Raw genomic sequence first — 14,084 nt, 5'->3', positions numbered from 1 at the left:
GACATTTCTGGTCCCAGGTAAAAGGGCTGCACCTGGTAAGGGCTTCCTTGCTGGCTGAGCAAGAAAAGAGGCACAGGGCGCCACAAGCCAAGAGACAAGGAGTGAGCAAGGGTACTGTGAGTGTGTGTGTGAGTGTGTGTGTGTGTGACTCTCCCTCCTTACAGAGCCACCCGTCCTGAGAGTGCCTTCCTCAGAGGCTCCACCCTCTCGACGCCCCGTGATGGGGATTGAATTCCAACATGAGTTGCAACATCATCGAGCCATAGCGGTCCCCGTTCTGGGGGCTGTTCATGTTCCAAATCTCTCCTGCCAGGTGGGGCCACCCAGGTTTGAGGATGTGGTGATGTCTCATTTACCTCTGCCAAGTACAGGTCAGGCCCTGGGGCACAGATTTAGGGAGAAGAGAGGACAGTGTTCCATGACAACCAAAGTTGGCACGTATTTGGCACGGGAGGCTCTGGGAGGCAGCTCCTGGCTCCTTCTCTCTGGGGTCATTGGAGATTTTGCTGCTGATTCTGCCCCCACCCTGGGCTCCAGGCTTCTGCTGAGGTGACATCCCCACAGGAAGCACTTTGGGGGAGAGACGGCCCCAGCTTGGCTTCCTCCCTGGGGTGCACAGTTGCCACACAGCTCATACCCCTGTCCTGGGCTGCTCTCCAGCAATGATGCCTCACAGCCAAACCACAGGCTGTTTTATGGAGCACCAACTGTATGCCTGCCCTGAGGTGAAGGGGACTCAGCATTGGGCAAAACAGACAAGACTCCCCGACGGGTGTTATGGTCTCAAACTCCTGAGATATAAAGCTCCCGGGTTGGACCCTCACAGCCCCTCCTGGTTGGTCCAAGATGAGGAGAGTGTCTCCTTCTCCCCCAAAGGGCAGCAGGGGGCGCTCAGCACAATAGCGACTCCTTCCCTAAATCCTGTCTCCCGGCTTCTCCCCCGTGGCTTGGTTTAGGCTGGAGATAGAGCAGAACCAATCCTGGAGAGACCTGTTCCTCTTGGTGTGACCTGCACCGGTGGCCCAGGACTTCTTCCTCTGGATGAGGGATTGATCTTGACACCCGCCGTATCGCACCTGCCATTGGGGAATCTGGTAAACTCAGCAATATCAAGGACAGTCCCTTGAACATCCCAGATCACATGGCCCACCCCTGTCCCCAGCCCAGCCTTGGCCCTGGCCTGGCCGTTTCTCACTAGGGATGCTCCAGGGACCTCTGGGCCCCCGGCTCCACTTCTGCAATCTGTCCTCCAGCCTTAGAAGGCATGCCACCCTTGTCCCTGCCACCTCCTAGTGCAGTAGCTCTCAACCAGGGGGTGACTTTGCCCTCCACTCCCACCCCAGGCACATGTAGCAACATCTGGGACACACTGTAGGGGACAGGGAGAGGCACTGTGAACATCCAGTGGGTAGAGGCCTGGGTTCTCCGGAGCCTCCCACAATGCACAGGCAACACCACAACAGAGACTCATCCAGCCAAAAACAGCCATAGATGATGTCCAGATTGAGACATTTGACCTGGCCATGGCTCCCCACAGCCTTCACAATTGAATTCAGCTTCCTCAGTGAGACGTTTGAGGGGTTCGTGTCCTGGAGCAAGCGACTGCCAAGCTGATGGGCACTACAACCAGCCAAGCCCATGCACTCACCCGTGACTTCCAGAGCAACTGAGCTCCCACCCCCTTGCCTCTACCCACACAGGTTCCCCTGCTCGGGATGTCTTTCCCTCCCTGTTTGCCCCACTCTCTCTCCTCTGTGAAGCTGCCCTTGACCACACCCTGCTCAGCCGGGCAGGACAGCATGGCCATCTGTACAGACCGCTAGCAGAACGCCCTCACTAGTTATTAGTTGCTTGCATGCCTCAGGCCTGTCTTAGTAATTGTGATACTAGCAGTTATCGGAAGTCTCCTCTGGGTCACCAGCCTATGTCTGGTGCTACACAGTGTCTTGCCCCGGAGACGGCAAGCTTCACAGAACCTTATACAGCTCAGAAGGGGTACAGCAAAGCCAACCCTGTTTTGGCTGCTGCAGAGTCAGAGTTCTGCTGAGCCAGGCTGCCTGTCACACTGCAGGGCTATTTAGCCCTCGAGAGCAGAGAGACATGGTCATGGTTCCATCTGTTTCCCTGGTGACCAGGAGATACACAAAAGGAGGAGCTCAATGAAGTGGAAGTCAATGAAGACTGATCCGGAGCCACGTGTATGCAGAAGGCGTTGGAGGATGAGACTCGAGTGAGCGGATGCAGAGTACTTACCAGGCGCAGCTCAGGGATCCAGCCATCCCGGTCATATACATATAAGAGTAGTTAGGACCACCTAGACTCCCCTGCCGTGCGTCTCTTAGACCCTCCACCTCCATAGAGCAGAAAAAGTGTCACTTGTTCCTTGCAGTGGGTAACCTGGAGATTTCTAGCACAGACAGGACGATGGCCTTCTAGTTGCCAACCCAGGGGCTGCAGGCATAGTATTTGAAACTTAGTCTGGGGCTCTAAAGACTTCCCTTACTTCCCAGGGCAGCCCCTGGTTGTCAGAAAGCTTCCCCCACCACACACACTCATATGTCACACTCCAGCAAGCGATGACTATGACCCTATGGGGCGGGAAAAGTCTCTGCTGAATCAGGCCACACGTGTGGGACAGGTCAGGCTGTTACCTGAACACTTACTCTATGCCAGGCAGTCTGGTAGACCTTTGGGAGGAGTTGGCTGTTTAGCTTCAGCCAGCATCTGGAAGCCTGTTAGGCATGCAGATTCCTGGGCCCCTCCCCATGCCTGGTGATCATCTGGCTTTACAAAGCGCCCTCAGGTGGCTAAGGGACACCTTTTGGGAAACTCTACAGAGGGTCTAGATGTAGCAGGGGCTGTGGCGGAGGACCACTGTGGTGGTACAGGGAAGGGCGGCCGCCGCTGTGGAGAGATGTCTATTCAATGTTCTTGTCCGAATCGTTTTTCAGAAGCTGCTCCAGAACCAGGTCCTTCAGACCTCCAGGGACCCAGGGCCACCCCATGTTACAAGGCTGCTGGTGGGCAGCCCTGGACCCCCGTCAGGACGAGCAACCTTTTCTTGTCCCACTGTCCTGCTTATCTCAGCACCCTGAACGTACTGGGCCAACCCCTTGATGACTCATGTCCTAAAATCTCAAACAGGAAGCAGCATTTGGTGTTACCACAGCCCTGCAAGCTGCTCTACCTGCCCGCCCGCCCGCCCGCCTGCCCGCACCTTGGGCTGAAGCAGACACATCAAGCTGGGGACACTGGACCCACAAACGCTCACCAGCTCCTGTCCCCATCTCCTTCCAGAGAGAGAGAGAGGGTCTGGGGGTGCAGCTCTCTGTTTCCCCACCCCAGCTCTCAGAGACGACTTGGGGAAGGAGCCAGTTCTCCTGCAGGCTTCCCCTCCCCGTCTCCACCCAAACCTCCCCATGCTGGGTTACCTCTTCCCCAAATCAGTCCTAAACCTCTGGAAACAACAACAAATCTTTGGGTTTCTAAGCCCTACACGCAGGGCCGGCTAAGATTCAGGGGAATTTCTATTCTCGCCCCGTCCGTCCCTGTGGGCACGTGGGCTAGTGCCTCCTCTCCTCTGGGCTTCAGCATCCTCATCTCAGGCCCCTCTTCCCCTGAGCTACACCCTCAGCCCTTTTTATTCTTTTTATTTTCAGATAGGTTCTCGCTAAGAGGCCCAAGTGGCCTCGAACTTGCAACCCTCCTTCCCCAGGCTCCAGAGTCCCTAGGATTCCAGGTATGTGCCACCATGCCCGGCCAGCATCGCATCTTAACACGAGAGGGCTGAGTGGGGTGGGGGAGGTGGCTGGTTTCATTCTGAATGCCTGGTGCCCTTGGTAGAGCTGTCTGGGGCTCTGGTTGAGAAGGACTCAGAGGCCAGACTCTGTAAAAAAGGATCATGTAGCCAGGTGTGTCTGGGCGGGGACAGGGCAGCCACAGCACAGTCTCCTGGCCTTCACCAGCTCTGGACTAGGACAGAGCACCCCTCCTGTCCTCATACTGGACGATTCTGTGGCTTCTGCAAGACGTGGGGAGGTGGGGTGCGCTCCATTCCTCTGGGCTTCATGCCAACCCACTTCCTTTCACAGCACACGGGAAGGTGCCTGTCCTGTCCAAGCCACTGCCCAAGAGCGGGCTTCACGGTTGGCCCTTGTCACCAGGCAGGGCCTTTTCCTGATGAAAGTCCTCTTTTTCAACCTGCTAGGAACCACGTGGCTGTCATTTGACGCCCATCTGTCTCAATCCTACCTTAATCTTGTTGGAATCTTTTTTGAAATTAAAAAAAGAACAAAGCAAGACATAAGGAAGCCCCCCATCCTGCTACCCACCATGGACAGGTGTTAACTACCAGGCTGTCCCTGTTCCCCTGTGACCTCGGGTCACATCAACCTGACCCCACGGGCCTCCTGGCTGTTCCTGGAACACAGGAAGCAGCTCCCTCCGTGAGTCTTTGCTGTGACAGTTCCCTCCATCTGGAGCAAGCTTCCTCCAGAAGCCTTGGTGACTCACTCACGTCCTCACTTCCCTCCATCTCTGCCCAGATGTCACCTCTTCAGAGCGGCTTCCCTGACCCCTCACTGAAGGAGCTGCCTGACTTCTCCGTAGCCCTTGGTGAGATTCCCTGTCTATTTATCATGTGCCTCGCACATCGCAGCTGGAATCTTGTCTGATGTGCTCTCTGCTGGATCCCTGGGTCCCTGGCACCTAGAAAGCATCACAGAGAAAATTAGCTATGGAAAAAAAGGGTGGGGGGGCTCTTGGTAGACACTTGTTGAATTATTTTTTTTTTTTTGCCACAAATGCTTTTATTTTATAATTAAAATGGAAACTCTTGCCGGGCATGATGGTATATGCCTGTAATGCCAGCGACTCTGGAGGCTGAGGCAGGAGGGTCACAAGTTTGAGGCCAGTCACAGCAATTTAGCAAGGCCCCAAGCAGCTTAGCAAATAAAATTTAAAAAAACACTGGGGGGCTGGGGATGTGGCTCAAGCGGTAGCGCGCTCGCCTGGCATGCAGTGCGGCCCGGGTTCGATCCTCAGCACCACATACCAACAAAGATGTTGTGTCCGCCGAGAACTAAAAAATAAATATTAAAAATTCTCTCTTTAAAAAAAAATAAAAATAAAAAAAATAAAAAAACACTGGGGATGTGGCCCAATGGTAAAGCACCCCTGGGTTCAATCCCCAGGACGTGAAAAGAAAAAAAACAGGAAGCCCTTGACTTTAGAGCCCGGTTCTCGCCACAGTGCCTTTTCTCCAAGCACACAATTGCTCTGAGTTTACCGTATTTCTCTCTAGTCCATTTTCTGCCTCTGTAAATGAACAGCCGGCCCTCTGTATCTGCGGGTTTTGAGTTTACAGATTCGTGCAACCGAGCATTGAAAATAATCTAAAACACAATAAAATGCTGCACGTGGACTGAGCACGCACAGATTTCTTCCTGTGTTTGTTCCCTGAGCGGCCTGACAACTCTCCCGGGGCACTCAGGTATTAGAAGGATCTGAAGACGGTGGCGAGTAGCCAGGAGAACGTTTGCGGTTATCTGCAAACACTGTGGAGCGGGGACTTGAGCATCCCTGGGTTTTTGTATTTGAGGGAAGGGGTCCTGGAACCCATCCCTGTGGACAGTGAGAGGTGACTGCTCTCCGAGGTCAGGGTCCACATCTCCACCAACCAGGGAGCGCCAGGCGCTGTCCTGCCCTGGCTTCCCCCTCCGCGGTGTTTCTGAGAACATTCCAAGGTGATGGGTTCTGGGTTCCGATCTGGCTCCAACCCCATCCACTCCTTGCCGGTCTGTTTCCCTGTCGCGGCTGTTGGTGTTGAACCTCTGCTCTGTCCCCTGCGCGGCCATGCACATGCTGACACCTGCCTTCCCAGGCACGGGGCTGAGAGTTTCTCTAGGTCATGAACCTAGAAAGTAGAACTGCAGGGCGGGCAGGGGGGCAGGGCTGCACATTTTCTTTTTTGCTGGGTCCTGCCAAATCCCTCTGCCCAGGGGCAGTACCCACGATGGAGCGGGCCGGCGGCTAGTGAGACTCCCACGTGCCACGTCTGCAGCAGCTGGGCACCCTCATGGGCTTCCTTCTACAGCCTCCGTGTCTTCCAAGTGCTTCCCGCTCTCGACCCCCCAAGGCCCTGCAGGATTCCTCTTATTTGATGGATGAGCGAGGGGGACCCTGGTTCTCTCTGGGGACCCTCTAACCCCACTCCCACTCCCTTGTCCTCCATTCTGTCCAACTCTACCCTCCCCCCACTGCGTCTCATTCCAGCCCAGGGGGACCCAAGGAGCAGCTGGTCCTTCCCCTGGACCACAAGTCTCCAGACTCCGAGAAGAGCAGCAGCTGCCTTCCCATTTTAGATATTATCTCCTCTGGGCTCAGCTTCCCCTGTGCCCCGGTCCTCTCTGAGCCTACCATCTCCTTATAAACGGTGTTTCCGGTCCAGGCAGGACCATGACTCTCCTATCACCCAAACGCATCCTTCCTGTCATGATTCCCAGGTATTTGGCCATTTTGGTGGCTGGTCTGAGCAGAATCTTTATTTTGCATAAATTCTCTCTTGCTCTCATTTTTGGACCCCAGGTACAGAAAGGGCCACCGAGCTCCACTGCAGCTCCAAGGGGTCTCTCTGGCTTTACCCCCCACCCCCAGTTCTTCTCCCATGGCTCCTGTCCCCACGGCAATCCCTGCGGGGCTCTGGTAGACCACATGGTGCTGTTCGGGGGTTTGAGATCTGCAGAAGGGGACCGCTGGGCCACGGGGTACTGACACCACTCTTTTCCTGCCACTGCCCACAGGTCCTCTAGATGACCAAACTGCCATGGGCTTGGCTGCAGAGTCCCCATCTCCTCCCACTCCCCCCAAGCCGCCATTAGTCAGTGCTCTGATTTGGGCCAGTAGAGGGGTGTGACACGGGGCCCACGGATGGCATTTGCATTTCTCTGAATATCCGTGGGTCTGGTCGCCTCTCCTTTACTGGTTAGTCACTGGGGGTTCCCCTTCTGTGAACTGCCTGTTCACATCCTTTGATCACATTTTTATTATTTCCTGTCTTCTTGTAGATTTGCAATAATTTCTTGTATATTCTAGATATTAATCCCTTGTCATTTTTAGACATGGCAAATAATTCATCTGTCACCTGTTTGGTCTCCTGGTTTACCAACAAAAATCCATTTGTCAAGTTCCTCAAGTTCCTTTATCGTTTAAAAAAAAAAACTCCTTGATTTCAATGTAACCAAGTCCATCCATGTCTTGCCATTTGGATTATAGTTAAATGGTCCTTCTCTTCCTGCAGGTCATAAATATATTTTTCTGTGTTTTCTCATCAGCTTTATAATTTTACCTCTCACATCTAGGTCTTTCACACATCTGGACTGTAGGAACGTAAGGCCCAGAGACCTGACCGTCGTTCTCTCACCGTAGACCAGACTGCCCGGCTTCCCACTGTTTACCATCAGTTCACGGGTTTATCTGGTTTATCTCAAATGATCTATTTTCCTCCTTTGGTCTTTCATTCCTGGGTCACTTCTACTGGGTTTTCACTAGTAGAGAGCTTCATAGAATGTTTAGAATCCCATTGAGTGAATTTCCTTTGTTTCCTATTCTTTTTCAAACTATACTTAATTTCAAAGTCGTTCTGTATTATATATATATATATATACTTTAAAAAATTTATGTATTTTTGATGGACATTTATTTTATTTACTTACACGTGCTCTACCACTGAGCCCCAGCCCCAGCCATATATATATATATATACAGTCTATGTATACAACTCTTTATTATCTCTCTGTATATATGTATAGATATAATATGTATATGTATTTAAAACGTTCTATACATACATATGTGTGTATGTGTGTATATATATATATGTAATATATACAATATGTATATTTTAAAATCCATTTGTCAAGTTCCTCAAACTCCAACTGGGATTTAAGTCGCTTCACTAAAGCGACGGGAAGCGACGAGTGGATTTGGGGGAGAGTGAACATCGCCGCGGCGTCCGTGGATCCCATCCGTGAACATAGTGCACCCTTCATTTGTTCTGCGCTTCGCCCACATCTTCTCGTGGTGGGGCAGGGGTGAAAGGAGCCCGCACACCCTCCCGCATCTCTTCTTCCACATCTGGGATCCACTGAGACCTGCAGTAACCCCAGGAGTGCTGAACGGCAGGGCCTGACGCTACTGTTTTATAGACTGTTTGAAGCTGCTCATCTCATCAGAGAGAGGGCACACCTAACGCAGAGCGATTCTCGGCGGCAAGCCGCGTTGTCATCTGAAGTCTGTTTCCTGCGGGGTTCGCCAGGCAGTGGCCGCTTGTTAGACTGGGCCATTCGCGGCAGAGGCTCCGCTTCACAGATGGAGGACCTGGGGCTCTTCAAGGGCCCTGGACACAAGGCTTTCCCCAGGCTGTCCCTCAGGGAGGGGCTGCATTACAGGCCCGTGTGGCTCTATGGCCGCCGATTCTCTCTGTGATCTCCTTAGTCTCTCTCCTTCCCAGGCCTCGGTTTCCTCATCAGTGTTTTTCCTCATGAGTGAGGCCTCGGATCGGAACAAGAGCAGGCAGAGAGGGAGAGGGAGTGATGGGCCACAGGGGCAGTTCCTGCGGGCCAGACACGGGGTGGTCTTCTCTGCAGGGAGACCCGGCCTCCAGCAAGAAGCACGAGTGCTGACGTCATGGACTCCTCTCCCCAGCAACTTTCCCGTCCTTTATTCAAAAAGGGGAAGAAAAAAGTGATTTTCCCCTGTCCCGTTTCCCAATCTTTGCTTAGTCAGATGTTTAGGACTATGAGCCAGAGCTGGGCAGGACTGGACGTGGTGACTCAGCATGGACACCCTCCCTGCAGGATCTGGGGGCAGGAAGCCGACAACCCAGAGGAGGGACAAAGCAGCCCTGGCTGAGGAGCCCTGAGGCTTCTTGAAGCAGGTGGCAGTGACTTGGCCACCTCTAGTGTGTCCACAGGGTGAACTCTGTCTTCATGATACTTCCTCCCCCAGCAAGCTGGATGTCCCCACTCCCCAGGACGGTCCTGCAGACCCAGCATGTACCTACTGAGCACTTACTGCATACGCCAGGCACAGTAGCTGCTGTCCCTTTGCCCTCAGTCCATCAAGACCCTGCTCTTGGGGCTGGGGCTGTGGCTCAGTGGTAGAGCGCTTGCCGGGCATGCGTGAGGCACTGGGTTCATTCTCAGCACCGCATATGAGTAAATAAAAACAAAGTCCATTGACAACTGGAAAAAAAAGACCCAGGAACTGTTAACCCTGGGGATCCGCACACAAGAAACCTCGGGAGACCCTTTTAGGCAGTTGGCTGACAATTTGGCCATCGCTTAGACCTGGGAGTGAGTCCTAGATCTGGCCATTTACTGGCATGAAACTTTGACCTTGGACAAATCACTTCATCTCCCGGATCCTCCCTTTCCTCAACTGTAGAATGGGATCAGCAGCCTCGGCTCTTCCGGGAGGCTGGGAATCTACAGCTCCTGGCATCTAGTGGGTGCTCCACGAACACAGACTCAGAACTTGGTGGCAGCTATGTATTCTGCCACCCCAGAGTGGACCCTAGGTCCCCTGGGCGCAGGAGGTTTCCTCACTGGGTTCCTGAAGTGTCCAGCCTTGCTCTTCCCCTTCACCCTGGAAGGAAACCCCCATGGGTGCCAGTTACCCCAGAGCTCCCCACTATTACTACTTCCCCCCGACTGCCGGCCAGCCCTCCAGCCTCCCTTCCCGGACCTGCAGAACAGTTTCCACCCACAAAACCGTCTGGGCCCTTTCTTCTTTAGAAACCTGGAGATGCAAATGTGGGGGGTGGGGTAGAGGCAGCAGCCACCCCAGACTTACACTGCCCCAGCGGCTCACTCCCGCTGCATTGCTCCCTCTTCCAGACCCCTCACCCCAAACACCATGCACCCCGACCCCCACGGGGGGCCCTGTGTGCTGCTGAATTCTTGGTCCTTATAGCAGTTACCACCAGCCAATGAGGATCCCAGGAACTGTTAACCCCCCCTCCCCAGGATCAGCACGCAAGACGCTAATGTGATCCCAAACATTCTTCCCTGTCACTCTCCATGAAGGCAGGGCTGTGTCCCCAGCCCCCAACGGGGCATACAGTTTGGGGTTGAAACCTATTTATTTAATAAATTAATGTATGAGCTTCGTCCTTACCACATCCCTTTGGGGGCACTTTGCTTATGGAACCCGTTCCACAGAGGAGGCAGTGGAGGCCCAGCGTCGGGCTGGGTGTCTTCAGCGGGGCTCCAGGAGCACAGGCCTTAGCCGGGTGGGACACTGGGGAACTGCACTGTGCACCAGGCCTCCCCACAGCACCCAGCCGCTTCCTGACGTTTGGCAGATCTTCACGGAGCTCTTGCTTGAGCACTAAATGAGGGATGGTGAATGATGAGTTCATCTTTTCAGACTGAGATAGTTTTTATGGGTTTTTGAACTCAAAGCCAACGCTGCACGAGCTCAGAGTCCTGGCTGCGGTCCTCGAGGGGACAGGTGAGATTGGAGGGTGGGGGCACCGAGCAGTGGTCTCATGGTGGGTCATGTCCTCCATATTGGGGTCTCAGAGAGGGTTTGGAGACAGGAGCTGTGGGAGGTACCAGGGCACACCTGGCAGGACTGGTTAGATGGCGGCATTGAAGACACTGAAGGTCGCAGGAGGGACGACATTGAAGGTTGGGGAGACATTGAAGGTCGTAGGAGGGAATGGCCGGAGCTAAGCTTTGGAAGGGAAAGTGGAAGGGAAGGCAGGAGTACGTTCTGTAACCTGTGCATTTCTTGGCCCACAGACTCCTACACGGTATCCTTCAGGGCCTGGAATTCAAATTGCAGCAAGGCCAACTTGAATTTCGCCAGGTTAATTAGCTTTCTTAAGCCAACTTTAGAATAGTAATAAATTATAGGGAGGATGAAATGAAGCTCTATGTGGAGGTGGGTCCACAGCACAGTGTGACCCCAGCTTGAGCCGCAGTAGAGGGGCATGGCCGAGTACTTGGGAGCTGGCACGTCAACCAGGTGGCCTGGGTTTGAATCCTGGCTGTACCACTTAGCAGCTGTGTGACATTGGGCAAGTGACTTAACTACTCTGTGCCTCAGTTTTCTCACTTGTCGTGTATGATAACGCGAGCCACTTCTGAGTGCTCTGTGAGGTTTATAGCCCAAGAAATCATTCCTATTGTCTCCCCTGAGGTGTGACTTTCTGGATGCCAGGTCTAGAACCCCTTCCTCTCTCTTGTCAGAGCCTGGCGCAGAGGGCAGAGTGGCTCCCAGGAAAATCTGGTGAGTGAGCTGGCCCAGGGGATGCTGGCTCACCTCACGAGCGCCCAACTGTCACAAGAGGGTCTTCCACCCGGGTAGGGGCCCCCCCTCCATACACACCAGAGCCGTGGGTATTTCCTGAATGAAGTGATCACCGTGAAAAACAAAGTCCCCGCTGACTGCCTGTTCTTGCATAATCTGCCCACAGCTCTGCGACTTCCTGGCTGGGCTCTGTGCAGTCCCGGGGGCCCCCATCCTGCCCTAGAAGGTGCCAGATGCTGGCCACCCGTCTTCTCAGGGGAGGCCAGGCAAGGCCTCCAGAGCCCAGCTTCCTTTCTAAAATCCAGAAGGCGCCTCCAATACTCTTAAAAATATATTTTTTTATTGTCATTGGACACAATACCTTGATTTTATTTTATTTATTCATTTTTGTGTGGTGCTGAGGATCGAGCCCAGCACCTTGCATGTGCTAGGTGAGCACTCTACCGCCCGCCCCCCCCCCCCGCCCCAGCCCCTCCGGTACCTTGAATCAGACAACTGGGGACTGCAGTCCCAGCCCCGCCACCTGGCGACCCCATGGGTCCCAGAGTGCAAGGGTCTGCCTCCTGGCCAAGGGCCCATGCTCTGGGCCAGAGAGACTTGGTTCGGATTCCAGCCAGGAGAATGGGGACCTTGCCGGGGTACTTCGCTTCCCAGAGCCAACGCCATGAACAGCAGTGAAATCAAGGTGATAGGTGACGGGCAGCTGGGTGCCAGGCCCAGCGTGTGGTCTCCAAAGGCTTCGACACTCCTCCATCCAAGCAGGGAGACCTATGTCCCCTCTCCTTGCGTCTGGGCTCTGGACCTGCTGGGCCATCAGTGTGTCGGAAGTGACACTGTTCGGGTTTGAAGACCTGGCCCTGGCCCCAGCACCACGCTGAGGGAGCCCACACGGGTCCCCGTGGGCACAGGTGGAAGTGGAGTCATCCGGAGGGAACCCTGTGAGGAACGGGCCTTCCTGCCAAGCCCAGGCTCAGCCACAGAGTCGGGACCCACAGCGTGGCCACTGTGGTTCAAGCGGCAGAGTTCAGGTTGGTTTATCACACCGCTACGGCCAGGGCCTCACACCCGGGGTCCTTTAACGCTTAGGAGAAATGGCACCCGGTGTACTCCCCTGAAGGTCACGCTGCCGTCACGCGACACGGGTGTGAGGAAGCCTCCAGGAGACGATCCCCTGCACCCTGGGCAGGACCAGCTCTGTAAGTCGGGGGACCCAGAGAAACAGAGCCCCTCGTTCAGACATGATTAATAGGTTGGACATGGTCACAGCGGAGCTCTGGGCTGAGCTCAGGGCACCCGAGCATGGGGCCTTCGGTGACCACACAGGTTACAAGCCCTGCCCTGGGATAGCCTCGTCTCTTCTGATGACGGGACCCCTGTGGCTCTTACTTGTGTCTGCCTCGTAAGTAAGCATCCAGCCGTCTTCAAGTCACTTTCTTACTGGAGGCAGGGTCTCCTCGCGTTGCCTGGCCTGGTCTCCATCACCTGGACTTACGGGCTCCGCTGTCCCCGCTTGCGAGTGGCTGGGACACAGACGTGCACACCGAGCCTGGGCTTCACCCGTTAGTTTGAACACCATGTTTTTAAAAGTCATCTTTGCTGCTCAAACGGACGAGACGGTGGTTCCCCACCCCAGCCAGGGCCGTCTCTATCACAGACCAAGGCGGGCCGCGGGCTGACGGTGGACCTCCACGGGCTCAATTTCCCATCTGTGAAATGAGAGGCGTGCTCTTGACCTTGTCTTCCCTTGGGGATCCTGGTGTGGCCGAGAACAGGATACAGGTGTCACTGAGAGCAGACAGCTCTGCCGGGTCCCGGGACCTCACTGCCCCCTGCCCGAGCTCCGTGGGTTTCAGAGTCACACCTGCCTTCCAGGAAAGTGGCCTCAAGAACAAGGCTCCGGTGGCTCAGCCCTGGGTCCTTCCCACCGGCCAGAGGAGGCAGAGCCACTCCTGGCCTGCTGTTTGGGGTTGTTAATGGACCTTTATTTTATTTATTTATATGTCGTGCTAAGAACCGAACCCAGTGCCTCCCACATGCCAGGCCAATGCTCCGCCCCTGGGCCCAGCCCAGCCCCCGGGCTGCTACTCCTTCCCATAAGTGGAGGACCAAGATAGACTCCTTCCCACTTCCCGCTGTGCTTACGGAGGTGAAAGGAAACTTGTCAGGAGGCAGAGTGCCTGATGCTGTCTGTGACGCAGACCCCCTCCCTGAGAGGGTGCAGGGCCACCTGGGTGCAGGGAGGGACTCAGAATCACCAGGAGGGAGCCCAACCCCAGCTCTTGCACTTCCCAGCTGTGTGGCCGTGGGCCAGTGGCTTCACCTCTCTGAACCTCAGTGTGGAAAGGCCAATGCTGCCACCCAGGCTGACCAGCTCTCAGGACGACCATTATGAAGCCCAGATGCTCAGAGGATGTGCAGAGGGCAGGGCAAACCTGAGCTCTCGAAGAACGTGGCTTGACCTATCATTTGCTGGACACAGAATAGGTGCTCGGCTCTGGCAGGGCCCCGCGTCCGCGTGGCCGCTCAGCCTCTTGCAAGGCAAGCATCAGGTCCATTTTGCAGATCAGGATCCCCAAGGTGAAAGGCGCAAGGGCTCTGCTTGAGAACTGCCGGGGACTGGCCGACTGGAGGCTGAACCCTGATGGCCACCGTTGAGGCACATCCTCCAGGAGTGCTGGAGGGTTAAGGAAGAAGGTGAGGCCCACACTGACTCCAGGAGGCCAAGACAACCCAGGCTCATGCCTCCGAACGCAGATGCCAGGCCAAAG

This window comes from Ictidomys tridecemlineatus, chromosome 11 (assembly GCF_052094955.1).
Source record: "Ictidomys tridecemlineatus isolate mIctTri1 chromosome 11, mIctTri1.hap1, whole genome shotgun sequence".
NCBI lineage: Eukaryota > Metazoa > Chordata > Mammalia > Rodentia > Sciuridae > Ictidomys > Ictidomys tridecemlineatus.
The sequence above is the reverse complement of the archived record's forward strand: the minus strand, read 5'-3'. Positions refer to the sequence as shown.